General features: G+C 46.3%; 1 protein-coding gene across 4 annotated transcripts in view; it reads left to right on the top strand.

The window, feature by feature from the left end:
- FCHSD2 (FCH and double SH3 domains 2) overlaps positions 1-14,416 on the top strand; it is a 142,012-nt gene that overhangs the window by 59,207 nt on the left and 68,389 nt on the right. The gene's annotated exons all lie outside the window — the stretch shown is intronic.

Raw genomic sequence — 14,416 nt, 5'->3', positions numbered from 1 at the left:
GCCGGATGCGATTTTTGCCGCATCCGGCCACCATAGGCATGCATTGAAAAATGCGCCGCAACGGCCGAATGCGGCGCGCTGCGGTTTTTTTTGCCGCACGATAAAACGTGCCAGGCAACGTTCCATCCGGCCGCCGCATCAGCTAAATCTGCCGCATGCGGCAAAAAACGGATCGAACGCAAGGCCTTGCGGCACAATGCGGCACTAATTAAAGTCTATGCAGAAAAAACGCAACCGGCAGCAAAAAAAAAACGGTTGCGATTTTCCTGCAAAGTGCCGGAGTGTGCCGCATTGCAGAAACCGGAGGTGTGAAAGCAGCCTTAGTCTCTGATTTCCCGTAAAGATGTGGCAGCATGGGAATGGTGGCTCGGACCGGACATGGCACCATGAAGGGAGAGGCTCAGATGTGGCAGCCATTGGAGTGGTGGCTCGGACCGGATGTGGTAGCACGGAGGTAGAGGCTCGGACGCGGGAGAATGTAGGTAGAGGCTCAGATGTAGCAGCATGGGAGTGGTGGCTCGGACCGGACATGGCAGCACGGAGGTAGAGGCTCGGACGCGGGAGAATGTAGGTAGAGGCTCAGATGTGGCAGCATGGGAGTGGTGGCTTGGACCGGACATGGCAGCACGGAGGTAGAGGCTCAGTCGTCGCAGCACGGGAGGGTTGGATCGGACCAGATGTGGTAACACGGAGGTTGAGGCTCAGATGTGGCAGCACAGGAGTGGTGGCTCGGACCGGACATGGCAGCACGGAGGTAGAGGCTCGCAGGTGGAGGCTCGGATGCGGAATAATGTATGTAGAGGCTCAGACGTGGCAGCACGGGCGTGGTGGCTCGGACCGGATGTGGCAGCATGGATGTAGAGGCTCAGACGTGGCCGCACTGGAGTGATGGACCGGACGTGGCAGCACGAAGTTATAAGCTCAGACGTGACAGCACGTGGTAGAGATGGTAACAAGCTCTGGAAAGAGACATAGGAACGAGTCACTGATACAAAACACAAGGGCGCAAGATCAGACACAATAACACGCAAAGGACCTGAGAAATAGCAACGAACTAACTATAGGCAATGTTGCTCAGGCGCCTTCCCTAAGGGGAGGCAGGCTTTAAGTACCTTTTGGGTAATAGCTGACCTCAAGGATCACTTCCAGGTAATGGGACACTAGCCTTTTAAGAAAGGGGGTGTGGCTGTGCATGCACCCTATGGGCACTCTCAGATGGCGTTTAACCTGGAAGCAAGAGATGGCCGGGGCAGAAACAGGACACATGGAGCCGGCGGGCAGGTGAGGAGGGTGGCACTCCCGCCACAGCCCGGGAGAGGGAGCGCGTGGGGGTGCTGCACCGAGACCGGGCGCTACAATGATTTTTTGGAGTGTGGGAGAAAACCGAAGGAAACCTGATCTTGCGTAGTGCTTACAAGCTCTTTTCTATGGTTTTTAGGTTGGCTAGGATCGCTTTTGTTCCTAATTCCACCCAAATTCAGCACATTTGCCTACAAGCTCCACAGCAGCGGTGGTCGGTCTCCAAGGCAACAAACTGTAAACAAAAGTGTTGATATTTCAAATTTAAGCAATAAATTACAAATTTACTTGTTTTTATACTCACTACCCATCAATATCTATTAGGCTAGTTTCACACTTGCATTCAGCGGAGTCCGTCACTATGGAGAATAGCGCAGTCCGTTAACGCACTGCGCTATTCTCCATAGACTTGTATGGACGACGCACTGTAATGCAAGTGTCTGCGTTGCATCCGCTGGACGACGCAGCGTCGTTATTTTGACGCTGCGTCGGGCGGATGGAATGCAGCATGTAACGTTTTTCTGCGCTTGGCGGAGTGTCAAAAAAACGCAACCTGCAGGAATCCGTTAGGCGTCCGTTGTTTTTATAATGGACGCCTATGGTGGCGGATTCCGTTAGAATGCGTCATTTGACGGATTCCGTTAACGCAGCTGTCTTTACACAACTGCGCATGCTCAGATGTGTAAAGACAAGGAAAAAAAACTACAGCGGATTGCGTTATTTTGTACGATCTGTAGCATGCGTTGTGCCACTATATGTAACGCATCCGTTGCATGCGTCACACAACGCAATGCTACGGATCCCGTCCAACGCAAGTGTGAAACTAGCCTAACGCACTGCGCTATTCTCCATAGACTTGTATGGATGACGCACTGTAACGCAAGTGTCAGCGTTGCATCCGCCGGACGACGCAGCGTCGTTATTTTGACGCTGCGTCAGGCGGAAGGAACGCAGCATGTAACTTTTTTTGAGCAGCGAAATCCTTTGGATTTCACTGCGCATGCTCTCTCTGGCTCCCTCCACCCGTAACCAGGGTACAAATCGGGTAACCTAGGAACCCTGGTTACGTGTGCCGGGAGCCCGACACTTCCCTGCTCGGCTCCGCCCCCTCCCCGCACTCCGTATGTATGCGCGCGCGCACACACACACACACACACACACACACACTCACTCGTCCCCCAGCGATGCAGTCCCCGCGGCACTGACGTCCTCAGCCATGGCCCTGCTCTGCTCCACCCAACGCACTCCGCCCCCCCGCACACATTGTCGGCGACCGAACGATCAGCTGATCACCCGGCGGCCGTCTACTGAGAGTGATCGGCTGATCACCCGGCGGCCGGCTACTGAGAGTGATTAGCTGATCACCTGGCGGCCGGCTACTGTTAGTGATCAGCTGATCACCTGGCGGCGGACTACTGTTAGCGATCAGCTGATCATTCACAATAGTCTGCCGACGGTAAAACTGTAAAAAAAACAAAAAAAAACAAAACGAAATGCGTTGTTTTGCAGCATCCGTTGCATCCGTCACACAACGCAATGCAACGGATGCCGTTCAACGCAAGTGTGAAACTAGCGGCTACTTTCACACATCCGGTTTTTGCTCTGCGGCACAATACGGCGCTCTGCAGAAAAACCGCAACCGTTTTTTTTTGCCGCCGGTTGCGGGTTTTTTTGCATAGACTTACATTAGTGCCGTATTGTGCCGCATGGGCTTGCGTTCGGTCCGGTTTTTGCCGCATGCGGTAGATTTAGCCGATGCCGCGGCCGGATGGAACGTTGCCTGCAACGTTTTTTGCTCCGGACAAAAAAATGCATCGCGCCTCATCCGGCCACTGCGGCGCATTTTTCAATGCATGCCTATGGACGCCGCATGCGGTTTCTTCCACTGCGCATGCTCAGTAGCGTGCCGCAACTGGAAAAAACCGGACCGGCCGCATGTAAAAACTTATGCACAGGATGCGGTGTTTTCACCGCATCCGTTGCATAGGTTTCACAGCCGGATTGAGCCGCACTTCTCAAACCGGATGTGTGAAAGTAAGTTGGATTACTTTGTGCCAGAACTGTGCACCGCCAATGTTTTGATGATGTATTTTAGGATGTGTCCCTTTAAATTAAACAGGTTCCCCCCCTTGTTGGACAATGCACAGAAAGTATCTACAACACATAATAATGTGGAGCGAGTCTCGGAAGACAGTTTGTTTCTTGTGGGGATGAAAAGTAAAGAATTCTGGTTTGTGCAGCTTCATACAGTTTCCCCAATGTTTACAAATATAGGATTCTTCAGATATTATGTTGCACTGTGCAGGAAGAAGCGACCCGAGCAGCTGAAAAACCTGTTCTATTAGGCTACGTGTGCACGCTGCAAAGAAATTTGCACCAAATGCATTTTTGGTGCATTTTTGGGCCATGCGTTTTTTTGTTTTTTTTTTTAAGAAGTCAATGGGTGGAATGGATACAAAATAGAGGTGAAAAATGCACCAACAATTGACATGATGCTGTTTATTTTCTGCTCCAAATCTGGAAGTAAAAAAAAATAAGCAACGTGCACTTTTCTGGCATGGAGAGACAAGCAGATTTGGGTCACAATCTGCACCACAAAAATGCATCAAAAACGCACCATGGGCACACAGCCTAAGACTGCTTTCACACTTTAGTTTTTTGCCATCAGGCACAATCCAGCAAAAACATGAAAAAACGCATCTGGCGTCTGTTGCCGCCGGATCAGATTTTTTTCCCCCATAGACTTCTATTAGCGCCGGATGGCCTTGTGTTCCATTTGGCTTTCGCCGGATCCGGCAAAATTTGCTTGTCCGGCGGCCGGATGGAACGTTTTTTGTCTCCGGCGAAAAACCGTATCTCACCAGATCCAGCGCCGTACTGTGTGTTTTATAATGGAAGCCTATGGACGCCGGCGTAATACAGCAAAAAAACAGATCCGGCCGCCGGATTCCGCTTTTTGAACTGAGCATGCTCAGTATCCTAACGGATCCATCAAAAAACTGAAGGAACTGATGGAAAAAACTGATGCAACTGATCAATTTTTTCGCCGGATCCGTCGCATCAGTTTTTTTGCCAGATCGTGCCTAATGCCAAAAAACTGATGTGTGAAAGCAGCCTTAGGGTACTTTCACACATCCGGATTTTTGCTCTGCGGCACAATACGGCGTTCTGCAGAAAAACCGCAACCGGCTTTTGTAACGCCGATTGCGGTTTTTTTTGCATTGACTTACATTAGTGCCGCATTGTGCCGTAGGGGCTTGCGTTCGGTCCGGTTTTTGCCGCATGCGGCAGATTTAGCCGATGCGGCGGCCGGATCGAACGTACCCTGCAACGTTTTTTGCTCCGGCAAAAAACACCGCATCGCGCCGCATCCGGCCGCTGCGGCGCATTTTTCAATGCATCCCTATGGAGGCCGGATGCGGCGCGATGCGGAAAAAACCGCATCCGGTCGCCGCATGCGGTATTTTCCACTGCGCATGCTCAGTAGCATGCCGCAACCGGAAAAAAACGGACCGGCCGCATGTAAAAACGTATGCAAAGGATGCGGTGTTTTCACCGCATCCGTTGCATAGTTTTCACAGCCGGATTGAGCCGCAGGGCTCAAACCGGATGTGTGAAAGACTTTCACACATCAGTTTTTTGGCATCAGGCACAATCCGGCTTGCGCCTGATGCAACGGATCCGGCGCAGAATATGCAAAAACGAATGTGGCGGATCCTTCTTTTTGGCGCATCTGTTTTTGCATCTGTTTCATCCATTTTTTTTTTTTTTGCTGGATCCCTTTTTTTTACAATAAATTGGAGCATGCTCAGTTTAAAAAACCGCATTGCGCCGAATCCAGCACGATACGGCGTGATTTACAATGGACATTGGATCCGGCATAATGCGGCAAAAAACGGATTCGTCCATAGGCTTCCATTGTGAATCACGCCGTATCGTGCTGGATTCGGCGCAATGCGGTTTTTGTCAGAGACAAAAAACGTTACAAGAGACGTTCCATCTGGCCGCCACATTAACCAATTACGCCGGATCCAGCAAAAGCCGGATGCAACGCAAGGCCATCCAGCACAATCCGGCGCTAATACAAATCAATGGGGATAAAACTGATCTGGCGCCGGATCCGTTTTATCCGTTTTTTTCTGGATTGTGCCTGATGCCAAAAAACTGATGTGTGAAAGCAGCCTAACAGAGAATCTCCCATTTAATGTTATTTTTTTCTGGATTTTATAGCCGTCCCATGGATAAAATCCGTGATTTCAGGGCTTCTCCTCTCTTTTCGGACACTCGGATCTTCATTCGTTCATCGGTTCCTGGGAATCTGGCAGGAAACACCAGGCATTAACATAATCGTATTTAGGAGCGCGGTGGGCGTGCTTTGGACGACGGCATCATGGACGGGCAGAGCGGCCACCTGGCCGGAACAAATGATCCCCTGACTGTGTGATTTTATCCGGGTTTCTGTGTCAGCGTTATCCTTGTGAATCCTCATATTAACCTCTTAGATGCTGCACGGCGATGCTCACCGATTTACTGGCTCGGGGTCATCAGAGATCAGGTTCTCCGTAATCTATGGGGGGCGATGCGGGAAGACATTGGGTTTTCTGCACCCTCCAACCTTTCTGGACTGTGATTGCAAAAAAAAAAAAAAAAAATGATTCCAATTCCTCATTTTTCGCCTTCTTTTCCTACAGTGTATCTGTTCACGTGCGATAAAATTCTTCATAGGAAACAAGGCCGTGTTCACACAATGCAGATGTGCTGCAGTTTGTTTTTTTTTTTTTTGCAATTTCCAAGGTCATGGTAAACTTGACATGTTTTTCCTAAGTGGTTCGTGGACTTCCCTAATTTGGGGTTCACCCCCGCACCCCTCTCTTCGCTCTCCCCCTGTAGGAATGCACACGACCGCTCATGGGCTCTTTGTTGTCCTCCCATCCTCCTGAATATGAATTAGAGGGGTGGGCACGCAGGGGGGGGGTGAAAACATGTCACTTTCATGGTCGTCTGCTTATAATGATCTATTAATTATATCTGGAGATTGTCCGCTGTCGTTTGTTCCCTCCACAAAGACAAGAAGCTGATAATTATGGCGCAGCTTGTGTCACAGTCTGGATACAAATGAGGAGGAGGAGGAGGAACGTCCGAAATAATAAATCCCCATCTATTCATCCGGGATCTCATTAATACAAAAAGATAAAGAGAAATAATATATAAAGTGCAAAAATACATAGGCAGGTATAGAACAAATGCTGCAAATTAAGAAGCAGCCAAAAATAGAAATGTCAATAGTTATTTTTATCAATTTACAACCTTTGGTATTCGGTGACCGCCCGTCTCCTCCGTCCTCAGTATTCGGTGACCGCCCGTCTCCTCCGTCCTCAGTATTCGGTGACCGCCCGTCTCCTCCGTCCTCAGTATTCGGTGACCGCCCGTCTCCTCCGTCCTCTGTATTCCGTGACCGCCCGTCTCCGTCCTCTGTATTCGGTGATCGCTCCTCTCCTCCGTCCTCAGTATTAAGTGACTGCCCTTCTCCTCAGTATTCAGTGACTGCCGTCTCCTCCGTCCTCAGTATTCACTGACCGCCCGTCTCCTCCGTCCTCAGTATTCAGTGACCGCCCGTCTCCTCCGTCCTCAGTATTCAGTGACCGCCCGTCTCCTCCGTCCTCCGTATTCAGTGACCGCCCGTCTCCTCAGTATTCAGTGACTGCCCTTCTCCTCAGTCCTCCGTATTTGGTGACCGCCTGTCTGCTCCATCCTCCATATTTGGTGACCGCCTGTCTCCTCCATCCTCAGTATTCAGTGACCGCCTGTCTCCTCCATCCTCAGTATTCAGTGACTGCCCGTCTCCTCCATCCTCTGTATTCAGTGACTGCCCGTCTCCTCCATCCTCAGTATTCAGTGACCGCCTGTCTCCTCCATCCTCAGTATTCAGTGACTGCCCGTCTCCTCCATCCTCTGTATTCAGTGACTGCCCGTCTCCTCCATCCTCTGTATTCAGTGACTGCCCGTCTCCTCCATCCTCTGTATTCAGTGACCGCCCGTCTCCTCCATCCTCAGTATTACATAGTTACTTAGGTTGAAAAAAGACCTAGGTCCATCTAGTTCAACCTTCTTCCACCAGTTCTACATTTAGTCACTAAGTCATTTATAACCAACAATGTTTTGTACTGAGGAAATCATCCAGCCCTGATTATAAAAGCTGTTATAGTATCTGCCATTACTACCTCTTGTGGTCGGCATTCCACAGTCTGACCGCTCTAACTGTAAAGAACCCTTTCCTATTTAGGTGTCGGAATCGCTTTTCTTCCACTCGCAGTGAGTGTCCCCTGGTCCTTAGTACTGTCTTTGGAAGAAATAAGTCATGTGCCAGTCCTTTATATTGACCACACATGTATTTATACATATAAATGAGATCTCCTCTGAGACGTCTTTTTTCTAAGCTAAACAGATCTAACTTTTCCAACCTGTCATCATACGGGCGGCCTCCATTACTCATCATACGGGCGGCCTCCATTCCTCATCATACGGGCGGCCTCCATTCCTCATCATACGGGCGGCCTCCATTCCTCATCATACGGGCGGCCTCCATTACTCATCATACGGGCGGCCTCCATTACTCATCATATGGGCGGCCTCCATTCCTTGTAGTAGTCTAGTTGCCCGCCTTTGAACTGACTCTAACTTCTGAATATCCTTTTTAAAATGTGGAGCCCAAAACTGGATCCCGTATTCCAGATGTGGCCTTACAAGTGATTTATAGAGGGGTAACAATACGTTGGGATCACGGGATCTAATCTCTCTTTTTATACCCTAGAATCTTGTTTGCTTTAGCAGCTGCTGCTTGACATTGAGTGCTGCTGCTCAGCTTATTTGTAATGAGAATACCCAAGTCCTTCTCCTGTTCTGTAGTCCCGAGTTTACTTCCATTTAATGTATACGCAGCTATAGGATTACTCCGTCCTAGGTGCATTACTTTACATTTATCAACATTAAATCTCATTTGCCAAGTATCTGCCCATTCTGACATCTATCTTTTTGTAATATTGTAGTATCCAGGTCAGTTTTTAATATCCTACATAGTTTGGTGTCATCGGCAAAGACTGACACTGTACTATCAATCCCATCCACAAGGTCATTAATAAAGAGAGTAAAAAGAATCGGTCCAAGCACAGATCCCTGCGGCCCCCACTGCTCCCAGTACAGATCCTTGCGGCACCCACTGCTCCCAGTACAGATCCCTGCGGCCCCCACTGCTCCCAGTACAGATCCTTGCGGCACCCACTGCTCCCAGTACAGATCCTTGCGGCACCCACTGCTCCCAGTACAGATCCCTGCGGCCCCCACTGCTGACTATAGCCCATTTAGAGAATGTACCATTTATGACTACTCTTTGTTTCCTATCTTTTAGCCAATTCCTTACCCAGTTGCATATTGTGTCCCCTAGTCCTTGCTTCTGGAGCTTTAGTATAAGGCTATTATGTGGTACAGTATCAAATGCCTTTGCAAAGTCCAAATAAATCCCATCAGCTGCATTACCAATATCCAGGTTTGAACTTACCCCTCATAGAACCCCAACAGGTTGGTTAGACACGACTTATCTTTCATGAATCCATGCTGTTTGTCAGTTATTATATTATTTTCTGCAATATATTTTTGCATGTCATCCCTTAAAATGCCCTCAAAAACTTTGCATACTACTGGTGTCAGGCTTACTGGACGGTAGTTGCCTGGATCTACCCTCTTACCTTTCTTAAATATCGGTACCACATCAGCAATCCTCCAATCCTGAGGCACCAACCCTGTGCCGCCCGTCTCCTCCATCGTCTGTATTCAGTGACTGCCCGTCTCCTCCATCCTCAGTATTCAGTGACTGCCCGTCTCCTCCATCGTCAGTATTCAGTGACTGCCCGTCTCCTCCATCCTCAGTATTCGGTGACCGCCCGTCTCCTCCATCGTCTGTATTCAGTGACTGCCCGTCTCCTCTATCCTCTGTATTCAGTGACCTCCCGTCTCCTCCATCCTCAGTATTCAGTGACCTCCCGTCTCCTCCATCCTCAGTATTCAGTGACCGCCCGTCTCCTCCGTCCTCAGTATTCAGTGACCGCCCGTCTCCTCCGTCCTCAGTATTCAGTGACTGCCCTTCTCCTCTGTATTCAGTGACCGCCCGTCTCCTCCATCCTCAGTATTCAGTGACCGCCCGTCTCCTCCATCCTCAGTATTCAATGACTACCCGTTGCCTCTATCATTTTTTTTTATTTAATGCACCCAATGAGTTTAATGAGCAACTCTCGCCCATAAACATTTTTGATAATTAATTGAACAAAAAACGGATTGTCTGAACGAGGTCTAATGTCCGGAGAGGCTGGAGGATCCAGGAGAAGAACTGATGACATCTAGATGGAGTTCAAAAAGCAACACATGGACATAAAAAATGACAATCCAGTAACCTGATAATGTGTCTCTTTATTTGCAGTCCTGATCTATAAATCAGCGGAGTTTCTTCTTTTAGACTTTGTACTCTGTGACTTCGTTGTTGCTATATATCTATAATTACTGTCACAAGAGCTTCCTACGTCCTTCTTCCTAGGAATGACGTGACCTCTGCCCTTGGACTCCCGCACAGTCGCCCTCCAGCACCGTCAGCACATTATTACTTACGCACGCGGTTAGTACATTTCGCCAAATCAATGATGGAACATTCTACCCTTTTTTTTTTTTGCATTTCTTGTAGTTTTCATGTTCATATATAACAGAAGCTGCGTCCATTTATTAGAGCGTTATGGCCACAACCACCTCTACATGGGGCGAAACCATAGATCTTCAGCGAGGAGAGAGGAATTTTGTCTCTACAATGGATGATTTTATTTTTCAGGGAAAAATCTAATTACTAAAGCTATCATGATGGTGATTGACCCCTCGATATTATTTCCTCTGTGTTTTGTTAGTGCACAAATGTGCCAAATCCGTGTCCAGTTTATAGCCGCCAGGCAATGAATCCCTCACGAGTCTGACAGTCTGTATGTTGGGGTTGTCAGGAAACACAATCCCTAGTCACACCATTGTAGGATTTCTAAAAAAAAAAAAAAATCTAATTAATAAAGCCATATGAGATTGGGAATGACCAATCCTGGTTGCATAAAGCTGCTTTCCACCTATGGGACACTCCAAGTCTGCATTCAGCAGCTGTATCCGTGGTTGTCAGGCAGTGAATCTCCAGCAACTGAATTACCAAGTATTTTATTACAATTATTAGAAAGCACTATTATTAGTCTGTCCTAATTCATTTGGTTTAAGGTTCAATTGCCAATATACAACGGATAATATAGAGGTAAAGCTTCATGGAAGATCCCGGATATCATGCGGCTCTTTCGCTCAGCCATATTAATCAGATTTTTCCCTGCCTTATTAATCAGAATTATTTAAACATATTTCTCTCTACCTTATTTAGCAGAAATCTTTCTATCTTATTAGATCTCTCTGCGTTATTATTCAGATTTCTCCATTGTTAGTCTGATTTTTCTCTGCTTATAGTCAGATTCCTTTCTGCCTTATTATTCAGATTCCTTTCTGCCTTATTATTCAGATTCCTTTCTGCCTTATTATTCAGATTTCTCTGCCTTATTATTCAGATTCCTTTCTGCCTTATTATTCAGATTTCTCTCTGCCCTATTATTCAGATTTCTCTGCCTTATCATTCAGATTTCTCTCCGCCTTATTATTCAGATTTCCCTCTGCCTTATTAATTTCATTTCTCTCCGCCCTATTATTCAGATTTCTCTCTGCCTTATTATTCAGATTTCTCTCTGCCTTATTAATTTCATTTCTCTCCGCCCTATCATTCAGATTTCTCTCCGCCTTATTATTCAGATTTCCCTCTGCCTTATTAATTTCATTTCTCTCCGCCCTATTATTCAGATTTCTCTCCGCCTTATTATCCAGATTTCTCTCTGCCTTATTAATTTCATTTCTCTCCGCCCTATTATTCAGATTTCTCTCTGCCTTATTATTCAGATCTCCCTACGCCCTATTATTCAGATCTCTCTCCGCCCTATTATTCAGATCTCTCTCCGCCTTATTATTCAGATCTCTCTCCGCCCTATTATTCAGATCTCTCTCCGCCTTATTATTCAGATTTCTCTCTGCCTTATTATTCAGATTTCTCTCCGCCCTATTATTCAGATTTCTCTCCGCCCTATTATTCAGATCTCTCTCCGCCCTATTATTCAGATTTCTCTCCGCCCTATTATTCAGATCTCTCTCCGCCCTATTATTCAGATCTCTCTCCGCCCTATTATTTAGATTTCTCTCTGCCTTATTATTCAGATTTCTCTCTGCCTTATTATTCAGATTTCTCTCCGCCCTATTATTTAGATTTCTCTCTGCCTTATTATTCAGATTTCTCTCCGCCTTATTATTCAGATTTCGCTGCCTTATTATTCAGATTTCTCTCCGCCCTATTATTCAGATTTCGCTCTGCCTTATTATTCCGATCTCTCTCCGCCCTATTATTTAGATTTCTCTCTGCCTTATTATTCAGATTTCGCTCTGCCTTATTATTCAGATTTCTCTCCGCCCTATTATTCAGATTTCTCTCCGCCTTATTATTCAGATTTCTCTCCGCCTTATTATTCAGATTTCTCTCTGCCTTATTATTCAGATTTCTCTCTGCCTTATTATTCAGATTTCTCTCTGCCTTATTCTTCAGATTTCTCTTTGCCTTATTATTCAGATTTCGCTGCCTTATTATTCAGATTTCTCTCCGCCCTATCTATCAGGTTTTTTTTCCATTTTTATCAGATTTTTGTTTGCCTTAACTAGATTTCTTTCTGTCTAAATCATCTGCTCATTAATCAGATTTCTTTTGTCCTTATTTATAAGATTTTTCTCTGCCTTATTAATCAGATTTTTTTTAAGCTATATCAGTGGAAATTCTGTAAATTGAGGAAAATATATTTATTATTGGATCTCTTTATCGAATCTGATTAAATTCGATCTGAAGGATTGTTTTAAATCTTGTGCCTCACATTGGAAGCCGTCTGTAATTTATAGGGGGTGTGGGTGCCCATCTGTTGAGTAATGTAATTTTGCGCCTCAGGGCCTGGGAACACCAGTCAATAGTTGTTGTTAGGTTCCCCGGATCATTCCCATAAACGTCTTCTCTAGTCATTACTTGTCATGTAAGCTCTTTATAGCCCAGAAGGCATCTAACTCCCACTGTGAAATCACAGGGGTGATGTAAGGGGGGACATTCCTGGGCAGCGCCAGCCCTGGGTACAGCTGCTCGGAATAAAAGGATGTCCTGTGTTTGTTTTTATTAGGGGGCAAATATTTGTTAATAAATCAGTGTCGTAGATTTATCAGTGGAGCCCCAACTGCCAACCTGGAGATCTAGAAGGCTACAATAAGATACATTTTCAGATTCCTATATTCCTAGGGATAGGTTCTATCATATTAAAGATTAGTTAGGATTTGGATATTTTGATAAATGTCATTTATTTATTTATTTTCTAGTTGTTGTTTTTTGGGTTTTTTTTTCATATATTTTATTTATTTTATCCAATTTTCTATGTAATTTTGTATCAAATTTTTATATTTTATTTCCCATATTTTAGATTATTTTTCTGTATAACTTTTGCCTTTTTAAAAAAAAATTTCAACGTTTTTTTTTTTTTTTTTTTATAATGGCATAAAAATTTTTACTTTTTATATTTTTTCATACCTTAGATTTTCTTAGGTCCTTTTATATTCAGATCCTTCCCTACTCTGTAAATTAATTTCTTGTCTTTTACATACAGGATGTGTGTATATACCGTAGTATATGTGCCTGTGTATGTTCCTGTATATATGTGTATGCACCTCTGTGTATATTTAGTATATGTGCTTGTGCATGTGTGATTACTGTATATTAATAATAATAATAATAATATAATATTATTATTATTTCTGGCGGTGTTTTCGTTTTTGTTCCTCCAGTCATATCCAGAGCTGCTTTCTCCTGCTTGCGGTCCTTCCCTCCCATGTCTCCATTGCTGGTTCAGTATCTTTTCTGCTTAGTGCAGCAGTATCACAGCTGGGGGAGATATATTTGCAGCTTTGGTTGTGACTGGAGTAGACATTCTTTAGTACTTGATGTACAAAGTGTTCTGTAAATACGGGTGAGGAGCTGTGACACCTATGACAATGGTTTGATGAATGACCCGGTGTTTCCTCTTTGGGTGGAGCGGAGCCTCCTCCTTGTGGCCCCCAGAGCTGCCGCCTGGGCCTTTCCTTACTGTTCATACACCTTAGTGTCCTGGATCCAGTCTTTCTGCCTGGGTGGTGTTTGCTTTGTCCGGTGTCCTGGCCGGTGTGGCCATGTGGCTGCTGACCTCGCCGGATGGTCTGGGCCGGCAGGATATTTTACCATCCCTTTATATCAGATAGTCACATCCCCGATCTTCTATCATTCCCTCAGTGTTCTCAGAATATGTAAGGTTGGGACAGGATTAGACCCCTTCAACAATATTATCCTGTGTGATACTGACTGCAAAGCTGTTGTGGTCGTTGGGCGAAGGGGCCATCGCTGCCGGTCGTTGGGCGAAGGGGCCATCGCTGCCGGTCGTTGGGCGAAGGGGCCATCGCTGCCGGTCGTTGGGCGAAGGGGCCATCGCTGCCGGTCGTTGGGCGAAGGGGCCATCGCTGCCGGTCGTTGGGCGAAGGGGCCATTGCTGCCGGTCGTTGGGCGAAGGGGCCATTGCTGCCGGTCGTTGGGCGAAGGGGCCATTGCTGCCGGTCGTTGGGCGAAGGGGCCATCGCTGCCGGTCGTTGGGCGAAGGGGCCATCGCTGCCGGTCGTTGGGCGAAGGGGCCATTGATGCATGGTGATGTGTTATATACTAGGTAAGAACTAGAAAAAACTGTGACTTAAATCTAAGACCTCCATGCCCATTGAATAATATTCCAAAATGGCCCAATATGAAGCTGTAATAAGAAAAATAAAGAAACATTTAATTAGAAAATATTAAATAGGGCTCATTAACCAAGGGTCAATAACCAGCAATGCATGTGCCCAGATAGACAATGAGTACAGATGTATAAACTGCTGCTGACAAGAGGGAGACGAGGGGTTAAATGCAGGGAAA

The sequence above is a fragment of the Anomaloglossus baeobatrachus genome, chromosome 2, assembly GCF_048569485.1.
Source record: "Anomaloglossus baeobatrachus isolate aAnoBae1 chromosome 2, aAnoBae1.hap1, whole genome shotgun sequence".
NCBI classification, from domain to species: Eukaryota; Metazoa; Chordata; class Amphibia; order Anura; family Aromobatidae; genus Anomaloglossus; species Anomaloglossus baeobatrachus.
This window is presented reverse-complemented; position numbering and strand designations above follow the sequence as displayed.